The following is a 23,022-nucleotide window of genomic DNA, read 5'->3' as shown; positions in this document are numbered from 1 at the left end:
TCATTGTACTACTGCACCCAGCCTGAGAAACAGAGTGAGACTGTCAAAAACAAACAAACAAAAACAAATTAAAGGAGTTCAAATGAACTCGCCCATACCCTTTAAATTTTCATTTGGGTACATGGGGTGATCTAGTTCCTTTTTCCCTTGCAATACATGAATAATCTAATAATTAAATATAATCTAACAATTATATGGGAAAATTTAATTATTTTCCCATTTCATTATTCCCTATCTCAGGGAAAAAGTTAAAAGTATTCCCTCTTTCAGGGAAAAAGCTAAAAATCATTTTAAACCTTCCTTCCACAAAACAGTATACTCAGTCATCTCTATCTGCTTTATCATGTGGAATTCAGCTTCACACGCTTACAATGCAGTTTTTGTTAAACAGCGTTTCTGTAGACAGGCAAGAGAAAGAAACACTTGGTCTATGTAGAAGCAGCAGAAGACACGTTTTAACAGAAAAGGGAGAAGATACCACCGTGTGAATCTGGAAATTCTGTCCTCATCTTGTCCACACACACAGAAAACACCCAAGCACGTGCCTAGTGTCCAACAAGAGCACAGAAAGGATAGGGATCCCTCCAGTTGTTTAATGACCAGCCCCACTTGTCACCGCCACATAACAAAATCCGCACGGCAACTTCAGCACGTTTCATTCACGATTCCACGGAAATCAGGCTGAAGAACATACAGATGTTTTGCCCACATTTAAAAATCCAAGTGTGGGACTCAGAAATAAAACAAATTATGGGTTCACTTCACTTTTCCAAATTTTTACTTGGAGAAATCTATAAAGTTCTTGTCAGTTACATCCTTAAGGTTTTCAATAATTTTTCAATGCAAAGATCGGGCAAGACTTGTAAAGAGGTACACACATACGGCCCAGCGCGGTGGCTCACACCTATGATCCCAGCACTTTGGGAGGCCGAAGTGGACAGATCAAGAGATCAGGAAACCGAGACCATCCTGGCTAACACGGTGAAACCCCGTCTCTACTAAAAATACAAACAATTAGCCAGGCGTGGTGGCGGGTGCCTGTAGTCCCAGCTACTTGGGAGGCTGAGGCTGGAGAATTGCATGAACCCGGGAGGCAGAGCTTGCAGTGAGCTGAGATTGCACCACCGCACTCCAGCCTGGGTGACAGAGGGAAACTGTCTCAAAAAAAACAAAGGAGGTACACACATTCATGCCACATTCTTCTCTCAAAGAGACAGGCCCTTTCTTAAGATTCCAGAAGTAAATGTGGTTGTCACCCTGCTTTTGAGAGGATGGGCTGTGTTTTTTTTTTCTTTTTTTTTCTTGAGACAGAGTCTCACTCTGTCGCCCAGGCTGGAGTGCAGTGGCCGGATCTCAGCTCACTGCAAGCTCCGCCTCCCGGGCTTACGCCATTCTCCTGCCTCAGCCTCCCGAGTAGCTGGGACTACAGGCGCCCGCCACCTCGCCCGGCTAAACAGACTTTCCTCCATGCACCAAGGATGCACCATGGGGGCAGTGCTGCCCCCGCCTCCCCAGTCTCTGCTCAGGGTGGGGCAAGGGGAGCTCCGTTGTCTCCCGTATACACCGTCAACAGGCCAGGTGCTCAGAAGGAGGCTTCCAGGACTCGCTGTAGGCATTCGTCAGCAGGGCAGGCAGTGCCTCGTGCTGGTGGGCATCCAGCAGTAAGGGAGTCTTGCACTTCACTCCCTGGGCCCAGCCCCTGAAAGAGGGGAAAGAGACACCTGTATCGTAACTCATGTGTATTTATAGACACACAGAGACTCTGCAGTGCAAGGTGCAGAACTAGAAGGAATCATGGAAATAAGAGGGAAGACATTTGGTGACGACTGGCAGAGCCACCTCAAGCCTCAGCACTTCCTGCCGGAGCCCTCACTGACCAGACTCCTCCAGGGTCACTGCCACTGCCTTGCCCAGCTCATGACAGGGCAGACAGTGACAGAGCCTCAGAACAACCTCCCACTCTTTCCTCACCAGCCCAGGGTACGAGCTGTTCATGAGTGTCCCAAAGCCTGAATGCGGGGACACAGAGGTGACTGAGCAGAAAGGGGGACAGCCACAATGGCCGCGGGTGTGCAGACATTGCGGGGCACCCCAGCAGCCCTTTCCGTCTTAAAGAGGACGGCCACGGGTGTGCGGATGCTCCCGCGTGACCCAGCCGTCCTTTCCATCTTATAGGGGAATGGCCACGGGTGTGCAGATATTCCCAGGTGCTCCAGAGACCTTTTCACCTTAAGGAGATTTTCACAGTCTCATATCAGTCTCCAAACTATTCAGTGAGGTTGGAGGAGTATCACTGTGGACCAACACTGATTGGCACCAAGTAAGGGCAATTTTATAACCATGTCTCAACCATGAAACAATCAGGTCTTTGGCCATCTGGTCTAAGCTTTTTCTGTAACAAAGTTGGATAATTAAGTTGAACTTTGGTTTTCCAAAGCTTGTTACAGAAACCACATCTTCCTAGGTGTGGCTCTGTGGTGTCACGAGGGCTCTGGCGTGCTCTGAAATGAATTTGCCACTTCAGCCTACACTCTACTCCCTTGTTTGGTTAAAGAAACCCAAAAAGCAGAATTTGTTTTGGCCAATCGCGTGCTGACCCAACTGCAGAGGTTTTAATTAGAGTACTTTCATTGCATCATAGAAAGCAAAGTCATATAGATCAACTCATTATTACCACTCCAAAGGTTTAGTAAATCTCCAGATAATCAGGCAAACATTTTAAGAAGCTACATTAAGGTTTACAATACTCAAAATTTAAAACTACATCCATGCTTCAAAAAACCACCATTCCCATTTTAGATGGCCAAATGCATATGAGAAAGAAAGAAACGTGCTGAGCGCATTTTTTTGGGTAATCTTATGGAGAAACTGCCACTTTAAAAATGGCTCTAGTCCCTGGCTCCAGATGGGTGTGGTGGGTTGCCTCACTCAATTTCAACTCCACCTGAAGCTGGGACACTAGAAATCCATTCCCACACTCCAGGGCACCAGAATTCCCACTTCTGGAAACAGCCAGGAATGCAGACCTGTAGCAGAGAATTCTTTCCTGCCCACCCTAACTGTCCTCTGTGGAAGGCGACAGTCAAAGACAAGTCCATCCCCCTAGGCGCAAATGCACCACGAAGAACCATTTCAAGGTGGGAAGTGATTGATCAGTGGGAACAGGCAGTTTAGCTAATCACTTATAAGGCAGAGAAGGGGGGTTTGAAGGCCTGTACCTGGTCTTGTCCTCGGTAAATGGTCATCCCACCAGTCAGCCTAAGCCACATGGGAACGGGCTTCTTGAAGTAAAAGTGGGGGCGCAGTTGTGGGGAAGGGGAATGTCTTAACCATCACTGTTTTGAAGGATCACAGGGCTCAGGCAATGTTCAGTATTATCACACACCAAGGTTTTTACAGTCTGAAGAAAACTACAGTCCTAAGGTGTCAGTTCTCAAAGTCCTTAAGTTCCTCCTGCTAAGATTCCCAGAGGGTCTCCACTTCTTGCACCGAACCCCAACTTGCACAGGCACCTGCGTCCTTCTCCTGCAGCAAATGCAGATAAGAAGCTGTGGCTCTGCTGCAGTAATGATGTCATGCAGCCCTAACACCCCAGCAGAGCAATGGCTCTGGCCTGAATGTCCCCAAAACCTCATGCTGAAACCATCTCTGAAGGGATACATTAAGAGGTGTGGCCTTTGGGAGGTCCTGCTCTCAGGACCAGGGTTGGTGTCCTTCTTGGGAGGCCTGGAGGAGCCCTCCTGCTCCTCCACCACGTGAGTTCTGACGAGATGACCGCTGCCACGCAAGACCCGGCGAGATGCTGCCGTCTGTGAGCCACAGGCCCTGGGGCACCAGATGTGCAGGTGCCTTGACCTTGGACTGCCTTGACCTTGGACTTTCCAGCTTCCAGAGCTGTGAGCAATAAATGTCTCTTTACAAATCACCCAATCGACAGCAGCCGGACAGAGACAGTAATGTCACAACATGAGTCACTTTCTCAGTGGGCCAGAGGACTCCCCATGAGCCACCACTGTAAAGCAAGAACTCCCTGGAGGATGGAAAGGGGTTCACAAGGAATTCTACCCAGCACCAGGGTGTCTGTCCTTTCTTGCAGGAAGACAGCTGAGCCATGGCAGGAAACTACAGGGTGGGTGGGGCTGGACAGTAATGTGTCACCTGCTCATCTAAGCCTCAGTCTCCTGCCTCTCATCACGACAGTGGGGGTAACACCCCCCTCACCTGAGCTGTTGGGGGAGGTAAGAGTGCTGGGTGATTAACAATTGTTAGTTCCACGGAAATAAGGCAAAGAATCTGCCCCATGTCTTATAAAACCAAATCAGCCCAGGAATTCCACATCACTACTAATTTGCATGGGAAAATACCAGATTCTCCTAAGTTCTGGCATGTCATTTGTATTAATAAAGTTTGCAGAGTTTTCACATACTAAGTATATAAAACAGGAAAATAAATCATGCAATTTGGAGGCTGAAGCAGGAGACTCACTTGAGCACAGGCGGCGGAGTTTGCAGTGAGCCGAGGCCTCGCCACTGTACTCCAGTCTGGGTGATAGAACGAGACTCCATCTCAAAAAATAAAAAAAAAAAAAAGATTTTGCTTCTTCATACTAGTAAAGTGGGCAGACTCTACATGCCAACTCTTATTCAAAGGTCGCCTAACACTGACTCAGGAACTCTGGCCCTGATGTGCTTGGAGTTTTAATCCTAACAGTGTTAAAGACCACTCCCCCAGGAGCTCTGAACAAGTACTCCAGGTATACGCTGAACAAGACCACACACTCTGACCGAAATCTAACTTCCCAGACCCAAACTACAGAACCACAGAAGACACTGCTTCTGTCCAACTTTGTGTTCTGCCATCGTTTGTGTCCATTATTTCCTACAAACCATCTCATTAGAATTTAGGGCACACAAAAGGCCAATACAACAGGGTTACTTTTCAAAGGTTTGGAGGTGAAGAACAGATACAATGCAGTAGCTTCCTATTGCTGCTGCAACAAATTACCACAAATGCAAACCTCCTCTCAGCCCTGGGAGTCAGGAGTCCCAGGGCTGAAGTCAAGGGGTCAGTAGCTTGTATTCCTGCCTGGAGTCTCCCAATTCATAGAAGCCACCATGCAGCTTGGCTCACAGCCCCACACCCCTCCTACCACTGCCCCGGCCTCAGCCCTGCACCCCTCCGGACCCTGCCCCTGCCCCACACTTGCCCTCACCCCCACAGCCCTCTGGCCTCTATCTCGTCCTCAGGTCTCCTCCTCTGAGGCAGACCCTCGTACTGCCTTCTCAAAAGGCACATGTGAAGACACTGGACCCGCCTGGACAACCCAGGGTCCTCCGCCATCTCACTGTCCGTTACACTCACATCTGCAAAGCCTCTTTTGCCATGGAAACTTCATTATACTAACAATCATTTAACAAGTCCATTATAATGATGTGAAAATTGGCATTGTTTTCCTCCTAATGAACAGATCAGTCACCCATGTAACCTATAAATATTTGACTATTAAATATACAATACTGTAGGAGACAGAGATGAGGAAGACGGTTCCTCCCTGAAAGACGACTGGACCCTAGACGGAGGGATAAACATTCTGAACAGAATCAACATAACTCAACATTTGAGTCGGAGAGGTCAAGCAATTAAGACGTTCAAAAAAGCAACCAGAAAGTATGTACTGTGCCTGTAGTTCACATCTGCGCCTGGCGTCATGAGCACGAGCATGCGGACACGCACACAGGGCCCAAGTGTAAGATCAAATATAAGGAGCTTTCCACTGTAGTATTTAACTAGATCTTATGACAAAATAGCCTCCTGATTTTTATCCAAAAAGTTCTCTGTAATTAAGGAAATTAATTTTCCCCTAAAAGGCATTTCTCTAGCTATCATTCCATATAAACTAAATGGGCATATTAAAGAAAAAAGACAAATGTTTGACTTCGGGGGTTTGCCTACGACTTGAATAAGCATGATTTTCTTCTGGCCAAGCAGGGAGCAGCTGGACCAGACTGGAGGGAAGGAAGAACAAATTTCCACTCTGACCTCAGTTGGGCACCAGAGTCTTCCCTGTCAGAATGTGGGTGTGGTGCTTCCCACACACCAGCCTCTGAGGAAACTCAGCCCAAGGGTGTGGGAAAAGGCTGTCTACTTCTGAAAAATCTACAAAGTGCAGACACATCAAAAGCTTCAGAAGCCTGTAAACGGCCAAGGAGAACACTGCACCCTTGGAGTTTACAGAAAATGGTCAGCATCACACGTGCCTGAGGTCCAGGGTCAGCTCCCGGCTGCCGCGACGCCGTGAACGCAGCCCTGGCTTCCCCTCTGATGCAGAGAGCTGGTCACTCTGCCGGCAGCACTCAGAGCTCAGAACATTCTAGAGGAAAGCAACGTGTTCCTTTTAAAATGGGGAACCGGGGCAGCACAACTGAAGCTCTACGACTGTCTCAACTACTGGGTTTCGGGGTAGCATTAGGAAATCGTGAGAATCCAAATCTCAATTTCATACAGATTCCAGATTCACTGCAGGTTCCAGAATTTCCTGAGACATTCTTCCAATTTATCACTCAGGATTCCCTTGCCAAAGCTAATAAAGTCTACATTCCTTACGGAAAGCCCACCATAAGCACCACCACAAATAAGATCAACTGACTGACGCCCGCCCTTCGCACCAAACATAGAAACTGTTACTCACACAAGACTGTGCTGGAGGCAGCTCTCAGCTGAAGCCGAATCCGTGAGACTTCATTATCCCCCATCTTGGATCGAGTGTGAAGACTGTCAGCAAACCAGGGCCCCAGTGTAAAGCAGAGAACAGATCCTCTGATGCCTGCCTGAACATTTCCTTCCCACCTCTGTCTTGGATATTGAACACCCTCAGAGCTACTGAGTCATCCACATTTGCAGGTCATTTATCCAGCCACCAGGATAACACAATTATGCGATAAAAATGCCTTCTCAGGGCTTTGTCATACTCAACAAAGAAGCTCAGAAGGCTAGGTAAGCGCAAAGGGGGAAGCGTCCTCCAAACAGACAAAAACCAAGGAAAACCGTGCAGAGACTCGAGAGAGAGAGAGCAGAAACACAGCCCGCTGTAGCCTTTCAGGTCCTGCTGGCCGCAGCCCTGCGTTAGGTGGCACCATTTCCACAGATGCATCCTGCTGGGCCCACTTGAAAGGTCCCGCTTGCGAGACACTCACCCCCACTTCCAGCTCCTGCAAGACCCGCTGCAGCCCCACTCCATCCTGGGGGCCGACTGTGCAAGTCTTCCCGGCGAGACCCCTCAGAGCCTACTCAGTGTCTGATACTGGGAAGCACCAAGGATCCAGAAAGGCACAATCCCGTTTCTCCTCTTGCTGCTTTCTGGGTTCCAAGTTGTCTAACGAGTCCTGCATAAACCCCGGGCTGGGGAGCCAGCCAGGGCCCAGCAGCACCCAGCTCATGCGCTCCACTCACCCCACAGAGGACCACGGAGGCCCCAGCATGCTCTGTCCGCGGGGCAAGACACCAGAAACAGCCACAGTTCAGGGTTCTGCCACACGCCCCGCTGCCGTCATTACCTCCTGGGATCTGAATTCTCATTGGTTGCAAAGGTGATCCCACAGCTCCGCTGCCTTAATTACCTGCTGGGATCTGAAATTGTATTGGTTGGAAAGGGGATCTCATTGCTCAAGCACTCCCTGCTGCCTCCTTGCAAACAACATAAAAAATCCAAAACCCCTCGTAAAGAACGTTTACTATAACCTCAAAACAAGACACATCCCGAGACCAAGGAAGATACACACGCACATCTGACACCTGGTGGACATCAGTGACCGATGCCACGGCTTCCGTGTGGCGTGTGAAGCAGGAGGCCTGTCACGGTGACTCAGGCTGGGGTCTGAATGGGGGTCTTCCAAGCAACTAGGCAACCCCAAAACCCAAGTCCCCGCACTCATGTACCTGGAAGAAATGCTGCGTGGCCATCGACACCAGTTGTGAACCAAGACCGATCTGTGTCCTGTGGCCCTCACAACGTCCGTACATGCCTGGGCCCAGCAGAGGCCCGCACGGCACCCTGCTCGCCTCCAGTGGGGCTCTCTCCTGCCAAAGGGGATGGCCCTGAAGTCTGTGGAGATTTCCAAAGCTCTACAAAGTCGTGCTTCCTCCTGCTTGTTCAGAAGGCCTAAAGCCCTGAAGACACCAGTGAGAATTGACCTAGCCTCTTAAGGCAGCTCAAATACCTAAACACAGGAACGCCGGACCTCTCTGCCCTCGAGAGCAGACGATAACACACTGGGCTAAGCAGAAGGTACAGATGTCACATCCAGAAGCCAGTGGCGCTCAAGATTGCATTCCAGGAGCCGCCCATGTGAGTCCCTCCAAGGCTTCCAAGTCCCACTTGATTGTTTTTATCGTATCTCTATAACATCAGAGACATTATATCTCACGGTATCTATGAGATCGTCTCCACTTTTATGAGCACATATGCTCCCTGACTTACCATGGGATGAAACTGTTCCAATAAACCCAGCATAAGCTGAAAATATCCTAAATAGAAAGTGCATTTGACATCATAGTTTCAACTTACAACGGGTTCATCCAGAGGCAGCCCATCTTGGGCCAAACAATGCACTGAGTGTGACTAGTTCACACCATCACAAGGTTGAAAAAAAAAATCACAAATGTAACCATTGGGAGCCAGGGACCATCTGTATTGGGGCTCCTGTCTTCAGAGACAACAGAAACCTCTTCTTAGACAAGAATCACAATTTATAATCCTCAAAATGTTAAACTTAGTTTAACAATCTAGACGTTCAAACAAAGCCAAAGTAGGCCCACAAGGCCGTTTGTGCCCTTCACTAAGACGCACGACTCTGTAATAACCCTCACCACAGCCCCTCAGGGTGGGTCCCAGAGGCAGTTGAGGCTTGTGGCTACGGACACTAACGAAACCAAAATCAGAGTACGCAGGTGCAGTCAAGTCATATGACTTCTCCACTAGCATGTGCACAAATGTTCATCAGCAAATCTCATCTTCGCTTTACCTCCCTCCCATGACCTAAAAAGGAGTCCACTACACACACCCATACACACACACACCACTTCAAAAACATAATTAGTACTTGCATTCAATTCTGGGCATTCGGAATAGACCTAATGGGTGATTAAATAATTCCTCCAACCCATTGCTTAGTCTTCTTAGAGGATGAAGGATTTTGCATAACACAAGTCAACATATAAAACATCTGCTATAGAAACAGACTTTCAAGTGGTCCTCATTAGAGTGATTCAACTAATATACAAAGGACCCAACACACAGCACAGTGTATATTAGAAGAATGATTAATTTGTTCCCCTAAAAATCCTAATATCTACACAGAAAAAATACCCAATACACATTTTATCATTCTTTACCAGTATAGTCATACAAAGGAGTATCACAAAAGCAAAGAACAGATTTGGTTTGACTCACAGTTCTAAGTTTAATATAAAATTGCTAAAACCACCAAGACAAACATGACTATGAAATATTTAACGATCTTCACCTAAATTCAAGTCACCATTCAACCACCAATACCTCTGCTCTCCTTACGGGAACTTTCCAAAAGTAAATTCTGGAATTAACAGGACAAAATTTTCTGGTGATAGAAATTAGGAAGAAATTGATTGAAGGCCGTTCCTTGGCTGTCAAACTTTTTCTCAATAATATTTTGTAAAATAAAAGCGTCAAACAGATCTTTACATTAACTTACAATCTATCAAGCAATACTGGAGCAAGCTTTAAATATTAGCCACATTCTGTCAGGGTTGACTAACATTAAATCAGTATCAGTCTCATGTCTTGTAGGATCCACAGCTCATCTTCTTAAAACCACTTAAGATTTCATAATTAACTCAATTAAACAATGTAAGTCATCTCCTTGATCTTTGACATGAAGGGGTAATTTTCCCCCAAAATAGTACCTCTTTCCTTGACATGATTTAATCTGTGGTTAGAGTATTTAACAGGATTTCTTTCCTTCTTAGAAAATAAAATATACACCTTTCCAATATGAAAAACTCTAACTGATGATGCCATAGCTTACCCAGGTCAAAAGCATTTTTTTTTTTTAAGTTAAAAAAAGAACCTAACTGCATCTTTGGACCTTATGTGAGGTAGTGTCCAGGGTCACTGGGACCTCTACTTGGCCAGTGTAGCTGGGTACCAATTAAAGACAGAAACCCAAGCATTCACTCAAAGCCCCTTCCCAGCTGTTCATCCTAGTGGAAGAAGCCATGAGTACAAACGAATGCGGCATTCTACGGAGGGCTTTGGGGATAGGCTGCTTGAGAATATCAAAGTGGCTCACGTCCCCCGAGTATAAAGCCAGTGACTGCTCTCAGCTTCCATCCACAGTAGCCAAGGTCTGGAATCACCTGAGTGCCCGTCAACAGGGGATGAAGGGAACGTGGCCCGAACACACACAGGAGCAATACTCCACCACACAGCGGAGAGCCCTGTCATCCGCGGCAGCATGGATGGAGTTGGAGGACATTACGTTAAGCAAACGAGCCAAGCAAGGAAACGGCGCATGTTCTCACTCATAAGCAGGAGCTGAGAGCAGATCTCATGGAGGCCAAAAGTAGGTGGTCAACAGGGCCCAGCAGAGCCCACTCATAAGCAGGATGGGCAGAGGCTGGTAATGTGCACAAACACACAGCCTAATGGGAACACGAGACCTACTATTGATAAATCAGCAGGGGGATGGCAGTGGGTCATCTACTGTGTATTTCAAAACAGCTAGGAGAGAATAACTTAACATAACCAGCACAAGGAAAAGAAACTATTTAAAGTGAAAGACATCCCAAGTACACAGATTTCGTCAATATAGGGGTGAATCAAGGTATCACATGCACTCTGAAAATATGTACGTATATTATGTATCAACAGAAACAAAAACCAATGACAGAACCATTTGCGAAGCACGTGCAGGAGAAGAATGGGAAGCCTGACATGGTGTGGCTGTGTGTCCCCACCCAAATCTCATGCTGAACTCTAACCCTATGTTGGAGGTGAGCCCTGGTGGGAGGTGATTGACTCATGGGGGTGGTTTCTAATGGTTTAGCACAATCCCCCAAGTGCTGTCCTCATGATCGTTCTCCTGAGATCTGGTTGTTTGGAAGTGCATGGCACCTTCCCCTTCACTCTCTCTCCCCTTCCAGCCATGTGAAGACATGCCGGCCTCCCCTTCACCTTCCACTCTGATTGTAAGTTTCCCCAGATGTAGAAGCCTGTACAACCCACAGAACTGTATGCCGATTAAACATTTTTTTTCCTTATTACCCAGCCTCAGATAGTTCTTTATAGCAGTGGAACAACAGTACAGTCCTCAGGACCAGCAATGTTTTCCTTCTACCCAGCGGCCAACAAGGTCCTACACCGTAGCTGGTTTTCCAAAGCTTTGCCAGAATGCTGAAGCTGTTTTGGGGATACTAACTTTCCCCATCTCTGGCAAACCAGATGGGGCATCCTATTTGGCTCTTACCACCTTTCTCAGAGAAACCCCACCTCTGAAACAGCCTCCACCAGGGGCCTCCTTCAGCAGCAACAAAGCTGAGTGTTCCTTGCACTTCCCTTCTTCTGAACAAGTAAACATCTTAAGCTTGTTTTTCCATCTTCCCAGCTCATTGAAAAAAATATCTTATGCTTTCTATTTTCCTGACACACACACATGGAAGAGAAGTGCCGTGAGGGCAGGGGCTCTTGTTTTCCCGGATCTGAGCCTGGCCCTCAAACACTAGCCGAATACTAACACGATATCCAGAGGCAGAAATGCAAATATCCATATGACTTCAAATACCCTAAGGACCTAACAGGCCGAGTGGCCCATGTAACTATGGTGTGCTGGGCCATTCAACTGGTGTCCAAATCCCTGTCCAATTGAGCTCTTTAATTTCGAGACTTTTCAGACAGCTGTTGTTTTGTTGTTGTTGTTGTTCTGTTTTGTTTTTATTAAAGGGATATGTTACAATTATAATCAAGAATATCCCAGGCCGAGTGTGGTGGCTCTTGCCTGTAATCCCAGCACTTTGGGAGGCCAAGGTGAGCGAATCACCTGAGGTCAGGAGTTCAAGACCAGCCTGGCCAACATGTTGAAACCCCGTCTCTACTAATACAAAAATGAACCAGCCATGGTGGCAGGCACTTATAATCCCAGCTACTCAGGAGGCTGAGGCAGGAGAATGGCGTGAACCAAGAGGTGAGGCTGCAGTGAGCCAAGATCGTGCCACTGCATTCCAGCCTGGGCAACGCAGCAAGACTGTCTCAAAAAAATAAAAATAAACCAATACTCCCAGTTAGTTCTTCACCAATGTCAGATACCTCAGTTTAAAGAAAAATATGAAAGCATGTTTTTATATTTCAGTGTTGAATTTAACCATATCTTTTAACCATACCTTTTAAGAAGATATGAAGATAGAACTTCCTCAAGGATTGGGGGAGAGAAAAGCAGTTAAGAAAATCTTAAAACCTCAGGAGAAAAACAAGTATGGGTTAAGACCTCAAGGCAAAACTTTTTCTTTGCACTTTGATTTCAAAAGAACAGAGATGCCCAAATTATGAACTCTCCCATCTGCATTTTATATTCGTCTGTGTCCTTTGAAAGGCTGGAGATGGGATCCCAGGTTCCAAAGTGCCTGGCCGTGGCTCACATCAGGCGGCATCTTTCACAGCCGTTTACTCCCCTGACTCTGCCTAGAGAGGTCTGTGGCCCAATTTACAAAAAAAAGGTCCTAATTTACTCACGTTCATCACTTTGAGCAGAGTCTCAAGAAATGAGGCAAATATTGACACTCCACAGAAGCAAGTACTCTCTTCCTAAAAGTCAAGTGTCAGGTTCCCATGAGCCAGGCAGCTTGCGTACAGAAAGCACTGGCTGACTTGCTGGTTTAATGTTAAATGCATTTAAAATGTTAAGTGATCAAACCCCCCTCCCAGTGGGTGTGCGCGTTGAGCTGGCTGCAGTAGTGATGCAGACCACGTTCTTTCCTTTGGTTTTGCTTCAAGCAGAGCACCCCACACCCAGGAAGAGGCCGAAGGATGGCATCGAGGTCTAGGACAGATTTAAGGAGAGCTGCAGGCTGACTGCCTCATCTGCAAATAGTCTCTCATTTCAGAGAAAATCACTGAACAGAGTTCATAACACGTGAATTTTTAAAATTCATATTTCTAATTTCATCCCATTAGAACTTTTGAACCTCCACCTCCCACCTAGAGAACGTCAGCTCAAGCCGATCACAGCGCAGTGCGATTTTCTATAAATAATGTGCACGCCTGCATCTGAGCTGAGATGTGAATGTCTGGAATGTGCCTGCCAGGCCCAGGAGGAACTGCAGCAAGTGTGGGGACACAAGCCGCTAAGGAATCTGATTTGGAGGGAACTGGAGGCAACTAAAACTAGGTCCACTGGTTTTTCTTGGTAAGGTTTGACCAGGCAAACTGTTATCACTGTTGCTAATTTATGGTAATTGGCATGGGGACTTAACAGTAAGTAATTAGAGCAATTACAGAATTTGCTACTCAATTACAATGGCACAGATTCCTGAGAATGGAAGATCTGTTGCCCAGGAATAGAGTTCAAGAGGTCCTCCCCATGCTCCGAGGAACATGGCATTTCCACGCACCTCTGCTTTGGTCCCTGGCCACCACCATCCTGATCTCGGCCGTCTGATGGCATCAGTCCCCAAAGCTGGAAACACCTGACACCTCTTGTCACCCTCCCATCTGCCCTGCCTTCCTCCAGTCCGGGATATTCAGGGATGCCCACATACAGGACCAGGAAACCAGGGTTATCCCAAACCAGTGCCTGCATTCAAAGTCCTCCACGGCAGCACAATCACCAATGGCCAATACTCCCAGAACCTTCCACCTCAAAACGGGAGCACATCTGGATTCAAGCTGACAATGCTGCATTCTCTTTGCCATGTACACATGGAGGCATGTCAGGTTCCACCTAAAGGTATCAGGTTCCACGCTGCTCAGGAGCCCAAACCTAGTCACTCTGCATGATCTCAATTCACCATCCACAGAGAAGCCTGCAGTTTTCCTCTGGTGCACGGTGTGGATGGTGGATGGTGGATGCATTTCCCCTGAAGACTCGGAAACAGAAGCCTGGCCAAGGAGGCCAGTCACCCCAGCCCCTGCAAGGCCCGGACGTGACCCTCTGCTGTCTGCACACAGTACCCAAGTCTAGCAGTGCTGGCTCTGTGGTGGGATCCATCTGGGCCTGCAGAGGACCCGGGGCACAGGAACCGTGCAGCCTGGCTGCAGCCGGAGGCCTAAGGGATCCCCACGAGGCTCTCCAGCCTAGGTGCCCTCACCACAGGCAGAGCCATGCAAGAGAGTTGCCTGCTGAACTGGAAACGCCCCAATCTGCTCAGCCAACACAGAAAGACAACAGCCACCTACAGCTGCTGAGCCCCGAAACGTGGCCACTGGGCCTGAAGGGTTGAATCTGGAATTTCATCTGTGAAGTTCTTTTCAAATGTGTTTAGCTATGTAATCAAATCTTTATTCTAATTCAATTTAAAGGAGCCTCTGGCTATGGGCTCCCTTCTCGGGCTTCACAGCTCCAGGGAGTAAGAATGGGAGAGAGAGAGGCCCAGAGCCTCTCTGCATTCTCCACGTTAATTCAACAAGTCATCATAAGGAAAGGCACTCCAGCAGGAGAGGTGTACACGGGAAGAACTGGGTTGGCCCTGACAAGCATGACCCCCATGGCATCACAGCTGCCTCAGGCAACAGGCAAAAGACAATGATGCCCACCTGGACAGGCCACCGGATGTGATGATGCACCCCCAAGCCCTAGTCCCACAGCAGCCAGAGACCACCCGCTGCTCATCCCGGGTGAAACAGGCAGAGCTACCCGAGCTATCAAAAGCAGGAAGAATTAAGGAAGCGATTCCCACGACACACGTGACACTCCTTGGAGACAGACACAGGCTTCGCTGTGAAAGTGCAGAGGACGGTGGAGTCCCTAGGCAGGCTGCTTCTTCCAACGATCAGGAAGAAACCAGATCCATTTCCTTGTAGGAGAATCATTTGTACCGTGATTAGACAGAAGACAGAAGGTGGCTGATGTTATCAAATCATCAAGCACCTCACGGCTGCTTCTCCAAGGAAGGCCTGGAAACTTGCAGCCACCCGCGTAGGGGCCGCAGTGTTTACAATGGAGATACGGGTGACCGAGGTCTGGCTTCCTCAGGGAAGCTACATTTGAACTTTCACCACTGAGGAATCGGTCATTTACAGTCACTCACCCTCAATGCAGAAGAGGGCTCAAGACACTGCACCAGACTTCAACACTCAGGGTTGGGGTTAGGGTCAGGGTCAAATTCACAAGTTTTACAAGATGTATTTCCTTGGGATGCCAGAAGAGATGCAGCTTCACACCCCCGACCTCCATGGTTTGCTTAGCCCCTTCACCAGTGGATCTCACCAACAGATGACACATCCACGCCTCATCCATGGCAGCACAGAAAACCACTTGGAAGACAGCCACTCCCACCAAGCTTCCTGACTTTGGTGTTTAAAATCTGCATCTCATACGTGAGATTACACTCCTCCGAACAACGACATTGCCACTGTCATTTCACCCAAAAGGGCTTTAGGAAGTGACACGCGGTCCAGACGCCAGAGGTCGCCGGCCGCCTTACTCTAGCCTAATTCCTTTGTGCCTGTATGGAGGCTTCACAGATACAGCCCATTAATGACTGTATGAGAAGCTCAGGGCATAGACGAACTCAGTGCTGAATTTTTTCCATTTATCACCCTTTGTTTTGTCCAGAAGACAGCTGAGAAAGGCGGGGGCAGATCATCTCCTCGAGTGTAATGACTCTAACCACTTCTCTTCACCCCAGGTCACCACTCAGTCAACACCCTTTTGAGAAACCAAAGCAATTCTGTTCCCTTCACTCTGGGTTCCAAGCACTAAATTCCTCCGTTTTATCAATTAGATTATCAAGCAGCCGTTTGTAATCTGGACTGCAATCTGATACGAAATTTAAAGCTAATTTAAGTTGCGGTAATAGCTCCTATTCACATTATAGATAAGGCATGAATGAAAACTTTAATCTGTTCATAGGACCAACTTTGTAAACAAACCAATTATTCAAGCAATGATTGTCTTCAGTTAGATGCAAATTACTTTGCTCATAAAAGATTTTCCAGTAGGAATTTTTAAATCCATGGTCTGTCTTTTCTGAGCCTGTCTCTGCACCTTCCCCTGAGTGCACAGCAGGACTTCTCAGGGCATCCCATCAGCAGACCCACTGAAGAGAATAAGCCCGCAGCCCCCAGCCCAGGAATCAAATCCGAGCCCCAGCAGCCCCTCGTCCAGCCGGGGCTTCCTCACCAGCACAGCACCCAGAGGTCTTCCAGGTTTAATGCCACGTGTGCGTGGAAAGTAGAGTGCTGGAAGGAACACAATAGACATTCAACAATGCAAATTCCCCCCTGGAACAGCCCAGCAATCCTCTACCTTCCCCAAAGTACCCATGCTAGGCAGGCGTAGAGTCCAATGGGGGTGCCTAGGCATCGGCATTTAACACTATTCTGATGAATAAAAGTTTGAGAGGTCGGTCAGCGAGAGGCTGTCGTGGCCTCCACTCATTTGCAGGCTCTGAAGAGACACAGATTCAGGTAACAGGCCAGACAGGACAGGACAAGGATGAGGAGGTGGAGGGCAAATTCCATGGACCACCATCCGCCCCGCCATCCCCACTGAGACTCCGTGATTTAAAGAGAGGCAAAGCCAGGGAGAAAAGATGCCCGCACCACACGAGCGACTGAGATTTCACCTAAAGCACGCAGCATGTGGCTGAGGGTCAAGGTTGGGCAAGCCAGGAGCACAGAACGGGGTTCACTGGCCCAGAGGTGTCTCCCACACCCACACCCCGTGCAGACCTCCCAAGCACTGCCTGTGTCTCCTGCCTGGTTTAGTTCCTCCCCGCCTTCTACTGTGTTGGTTTCTCAGCCGCCACCCACCACCACACAACCCTCTCTACAAGCTTGGTGGACTGAAAAGAGCGGGGGCGGGTAAGATCTGGGCTCTGGGGCCAACGTCCTGCCTGAGACATTAGTTCCAACCCACCTAGCTGTGATGTGAGCCCCCGAGATTTCTCAAATGTGAGATGGGAAGGTAACTGAACCCACTCACCAGGACGGCTGTGCAGACTGAGATTACATATAGCCACACCTCGGCATCCACCACACGTGGGACCCCAGTCGTGTTGCCCCTGATGGGAATCCCTCTATCTATGCCCCTTCTGCTACCAGAGCCAACTCCCAGCAGTAGCTGTGGAGGGTGCATCCTCTATTCCCACTCCACTCCCCTCCCATCGCTCCACGCCGTGACCTGCCACGCAGCGGCCACCAGCAAATCCGGCCCCACTGGATAACCGACCACCAGCCCCCCCCTCACTTTGGGGCGTCTTCCACTTGCAGTTCTGAAGCAGGCCGAGAAACCGCCCTCAAGGGCAGTCACCTGTTCCTTATTGCATGTAATGACCTGCCACGCAGGACCACCAGCAAACCCAGCTCCACCATCCAGGCTCCTGTGGATTAACCGAACCCCCACCCCCCACCTTGGAGCGTCTTCCACTTGTGGTTCTGAAGGGGGCCGAGAAACCGCTCTCAAGGGCACTCACCTGTTTCTTATTGCATGTAATGACCTGCCAAGCAGGGCCACCGGCAAACCCAGCTTCACCGTCCAGGTTCTGGTGGGTAACTGCCCCCGTCCCCCGCTTCCTCCTGGGGTGTCTGGGAGGCTCAGAAACTGCCCTCCACGGGCACTCACCTGTTCCTTATTGCACTAATACCTCATTTACAGAAATCCACTTTGACTTTCCAGCACTGCAGTTGTGACAATTTAGCAATCCTGCTTGCAAGCTACAAGAGCTTGAGGTCACGTCCACCTCACCAGTATCCCAGAGACCCAGCACTATCCCACTGTGTTTAAAATTCCAAAATACTCCTGCAAAATGCTACTGGCATTTGCTTTGCACATAAAATGCTAACAACCTTCAAGTGAAACAAATATCTTCAACAGTTTGGTACAATGACATGTGAGTTACACATCTGCCAAGTTGTAAAGCCTCATGCATTTATAACATTTTATGTACGGTCAAATGGTTCATTAATATAAATTATGAGAATCTCTAAGAAACAGGTTTCTTCTGGCATTAGATGACCAAAGGAAAACTGGGTTCTGGCTGGCTTGCGGGCCTGTAGAGGCAGACATATCTGCTGACACAACCAAGCTCCTTCCCACTGATGTGGCCTCATCCCAGGCCCCTCACCCGGATGCCTGCAGGCCCCTGGAGGAGCAAGCCTGACCTGTCCACATTTCTCAAATGCACAGCTGTTGCTCACACTGCAGATAGAGTTCAAGGCAAGAGCAGGCCACCATGCTAAAAATACCACGCAGCGTCCACGCCAGGTGACGGTGGTTTTCACTCCATCCCAAAGCCCCATGTATGAGTTTACAGCCATGATTACCACATGGATTTTTAGACCCTCAAGACATACTTTGTTTCCTTTTATGCAACAAAGTTAAAAGACTATCACTCAGATATAGGCTCTGAAACTGTGGAATAATTATTTGGGAACAGAGCCTCTGCCAGGTCAGGATTAGCACTTGGGACAACACCCCGTGACCTCGGTCCACACAAACCCATCCAGACCAGAAGCCTCCCGCACTGTCATTTCTGTGGATTTCTGTAAACGAGGTATTACTGCAATAAGGAATAGATGAGTGCCCTTGGAGGGCAGTTTCTGAGCCTCCCAACCACACGGCCATTTTCAGGCTGAAGCCGCACCACCTCCAGAAACACTGTCCCTCGCCGAGGTGTGCCTGGCTTCTCCCTTTTTCCAAAACTTAACAAAACCTGAAAAGGACAGGTCTGTGTAGAAAAACACAAACTACTTGCGATTCCTCTTCCCAGTTCACGCTGTAGGAAGCTCGTCTCGGCCCTCACCGTGTTCTGACTGTGGCTTGGTTCCCATAAGAAATAAAGTCAGAATTCTAGTCCCTGTCTCCTGGGCAGTGTGGCAGGCATACATACCTTCAGTTATATGAGGAAAGGCGTGGCGAGCCCCCTTCCTTCAGTAAAACTGCACAGTTCCCAGAACCCTGATGCCATCTCCCTCACACCACTGTGAACACCTGGACAGAGCACATTTCAATGCGTGCACATTTGTGGGCTAGTTTTCTATTTCTCCACTAAATCACCCCAAATTTAGCGCCCTAAACTCTGACTTATTTTCTCACATTTCTGGAAGCTGGAGTTCAAAACAGGTCCCACCATCTAACGTCGAAGTGGCGGCAGGGCTGGCTCTGGGGAAGCGACCGTCTCCTTGCCTCCCGCAGCCTCTAGAGGCTTCTGCATCCCCTGGTCCATATGGCACCCACTGTCTTCAGGACCCACAGCGGCTCTGACGGCCCCTCAACTGGAAGACGCAGAAACGTCAGGAGCCCGGGAACCTAGTGCTAAGGCCAAGCCTCCCCACCCTCCCAGCTCCTCACACACTCCCGTGTGAGCTAATATAGATTCCACTTTAACTAGTGTCACCTGTGTAAGGGGTAAGTGCCCAGCTGTGAACTGGTTAACCTCGCCCACACAAACCCCGAGAATAAACTCACAGGCCATGGACCACTCCACAAGCAATAAGCGACCACCTGCTCAGGGACCTCCATGCCCCAGCAGAGCCCTCCGGTACCTCCTTGTGAGCTCAGACTGGCAGCAGGGTTCTGCAGCGCCAGAGGGCCCTGGATAAAAAAGACAGCTCCCATATCGGGAGGCACCGCCCGCGGTTGGGTTCCCAGTACTTTAATAGCCCAGGTGGACAAGCCGGGGCGCATGCAACCCCATCACCAGAATAACGGCTGCACGTGGCGAGTGCACGGGTGGCCACCACTCAGCCCAGCTGGCCGCGCTAAGCACATCACCACCGTGACGCCCAATCAGATTGAACTGCTGGAACAGTCCCAGCATCGGCCCCCAAGAACATTCTGGATCACAATTCAGAGTAGTGATTGCGATCAGGGCCACATGTGGCTGAATGTTTTTACAGGAGGACACCACAGCTGGACTGACGCCACAGCTGGATCTGGCTGGACTGAGAGCATTTCCCACTGGACATTCTTACAACACCATTTTATTTGCGCTTTATTAAACTTCCATGGCTTTTTTCTGCTTATCTACTTTATGGGAGTGTTTCTTGTTCTTATGACTGCGGTGATACTTCAAGCTACAACTATCAATGTGTAAATTAGTTTGGAAGTCGCCTTATCATTAAACATTTCACAAGCAAGCAGTCAGAGGCACCTAACCCAGAGGCCTCTTTTCTTCTCTGAGCCAAAGCTACCTTGGACTCAAAGAAAATGGCACATGGAGGGGGGCTGGATCTCCAGCGCCCATTCCTAGGGAGCCTCCTGGGGAGCAGATGTGGAGGGAGAAGCCCTGGGTTATGGCACTGTCGTACTAAAGAAAAGTCTATTTGGGTAATGTAAGCACCAGACTTAAGAGATTAAGCAAACCATGAAAAGAAACTACTAACCACAGCTTCTCCAAAACAGAGCTAAACTCCCTTTAGTTTGAATTGGAAAAGCAGAAGTGATGATCAGGATACAAAAAAAAAAAAAAAAAAGAAAGAAAAAAACAAAAAGAAATGACACAGTATCTGAACACAGGAGAATAATCAAGGGCCACTGTCTCTTCCTGTGTCAGTGGGAGCCTCGCATCTAAGCTGGATTTAGAAGGTTGCTACTTTGGACTGAAAGGTATCCCCAACTCTAGTTTGTAAGCAAGTGGAGCAGAATGCTTCAATTATTTCAAGGTTTAGCGGTAAAGCTCTGCAACTCTTACAACCATTTTAATTGGTGTGAATTTTAAAGTGACTCAATCTGATGGCTGGAGTATCTAACGGCTTAACCACGGGGTCACGTTGGAAAATTTTTCCAATTGCTTTTGTTTTTCCTACTGAAGATGCATTTGAACGTTCTTGTAGTTTGCAGTTGGCTGGTTCTGATGTTTGGTCCTGAGGAAGCCCAAGTATCCGTAGAGGAAGAATCTGAAACCTCAAGCCACTCGAGTGCTGTCTGGACAGATGGAGACCCCAACCCGAGGGCCACTGACGGGCTCAGCATGGGCGCAGGGCCGCCCGATGCAACAGGCCACGTATTTGCCGGTTACAAAACATCATAAGCACACACCCCCAGGTGTGCACACACGCTCTGTACACATCTGTCCCTATCAACACCAGCACACACCCCCAGGTGTGCACACACGCTCTGTACACGCTCACGTCTGTCCATGCCAACGACAGCATACACCCCGAGGTGTGCACACACGCTCTGTACACATCTGTCCCTGCCAATGCCAGCACACATCCCCAAGGTGTGCACACACATTCCATACGCGCTCACATCTGTCCCTGCCAACGCCGGCATACACCGCCAAGGTGTGCACACACGCTCTGTACACACTCACATCCCTCCCTGCCAATATGAGCACACATTCCCAGGGGTGCACACAGGCTCTGCACATACTCATGTCTGTCCCTGCAGCCTGAGTCAAACAGTCACAGAGAGGCAGAGGAGGAGGAAGAAGGATGCGATGGGCACTAAGGTCCTGGGCCAGTTCCCCTCCCTACCTCGGGAGAGACCCCTCATGTGATCCTGCCATCACTCACCCTTCCGCCTCCATCCTCCATCCTCCCACAGGGATCAGGAGGATGCCCACTGCACAGAGCTGTGATGAGCATGAACAGAAGATGGCAGGAGCTCACGCCAAGGTGCTGAGCACGGGGCCTACGGAGTGCTTCTTTCTGCTGTGGCTGACATCATCAAACAGAGACTGACACAGCTTCTGCAGAGAATGCCACTTGCTAAGAAACTGAAACGTGTGACCTAGGAGCCTGTGAAGGTCTAAGAACAAACCAACAAACCAAACGGTTTTGTTTGTTTTTCAAACACCATAGCCTGTTTTTTCTTTTTTTTCATGCTCTACCTTGGGTATCATTTAGTTAAATTTCAAAGTAAGTCCAATAATTACACAAAATCACAGGACTGAGCATGGAGCATTGTTTCACTTCATGTCCTCCAGCCTTTAGGACACATTAAGGAAAGACATGATTCCAGGATTCCCATTAGAAAGGCTGCCCTGAGGCACCTGCTGGGGCAGCCAAATTGCAGCTGTTGATGCTGCCCCCAAGCTGCTTGGATGAAGCAGAAGATTCCGGAGATCTCCTCTCTTCTGCCCCTTGTCCAGGAGAGAAGGTGGGGGGAGAAAGGTGAGAGAAGATAGGAAGAAGGAGAGGGGAAGGAGGGAGAGAGGAGGGGAGAGGGAGGGAGAGAGGAGGGGGGAGGGAGGGATAGGGAGAGGGAGGGAGGAGGGGCATGTTCCATCCACCAAGGCAGCTACACTGCAGAGAGAATGGAGGGTGTGTTGCCTCTCAGGACAGCAAGTTCAAGCTGTTTATAATTGTTAGCATAAACAGTGACCAGCTGAGGACAGGGCTGTCATTGGAGTTGACGTTTTATTTTCATAGTTGATATTGGGGACCTGGACCTAAAGCAGCGTGCCTTGCCCTTTTGCCAGATGGGCCTATGCTTCTCTATACTTGAGTCTATTTGACTAAATACCCGATATTGACTAGGAATTATGACGTGTAGGATACCCCTTACCACAGTAACATCAAACTCATATTCTAAATGCAATTTATTCAGGGACTGGCTTCTAACTCTGGGTGGGAATGTTAAGCTCAGTCCAGTTCAATTCAGTAAGCATTTATCAAGAAACTCCTAGACCAAGAGCTCTGTTAGACACTGGGTATGGGGGGTGATGGGGATACGAAGATGTGGAATTAGAACTCGAGAAGCTCAAATGCTTCCATTTAATTCCCTAATGCAATTACTAAGCTTCAACCTGATGGCTGTAATGTCTAAATTCACTTTTTCTTTATTCCAGTTCTACATAACAAAGCATAAATAATCACAGAGGAATGAT

General features: G+C 48.6%; 1 long non-coding RNA gene across 1 annotated transcript in view; it reads right to left on the bottom strand.

Annotated features, from left to right (window-relative positions):
• Positions 1-20,184, bottom strand: part of LOC139361270 (uncharacterized) — a 31,859-nt gene extending 11,675 nt beyond the window's left edge. Inside the window, exon 1 of the long non-coding RNA XR_011618824.1 lies at positions 19,284-20,184. This is a non-coding gene — a long non-coding RNA (uncharacterized lncRNA). The remainder of the gene's footprint in view (positions 1-19,283) is intronic.
• Between the last annotated feature and the right edge of the window lie 2,838 nt (positions 20,185-23,022).

This window comes from Macaca nemestrina, unplaced genomic scaffold (assembly GCF_043159975.1).
Source record: "Macaca nemestrina isolate mMacNem1 unplaced genomic scaffold, mMacNem.hap1 Scaffold_121, whole genome shotgun sequence".
Classification (NCBI taxonomy): domain Eukaryota; kingdom Metazoa; phylum Chordata; class Mammalia; order Primates; family Cercopithecidae; genus Macaca; species Macaca nemestrina.
This window is presented reverse-complemented; position numbering and strand designations above follow the sequence as displayed.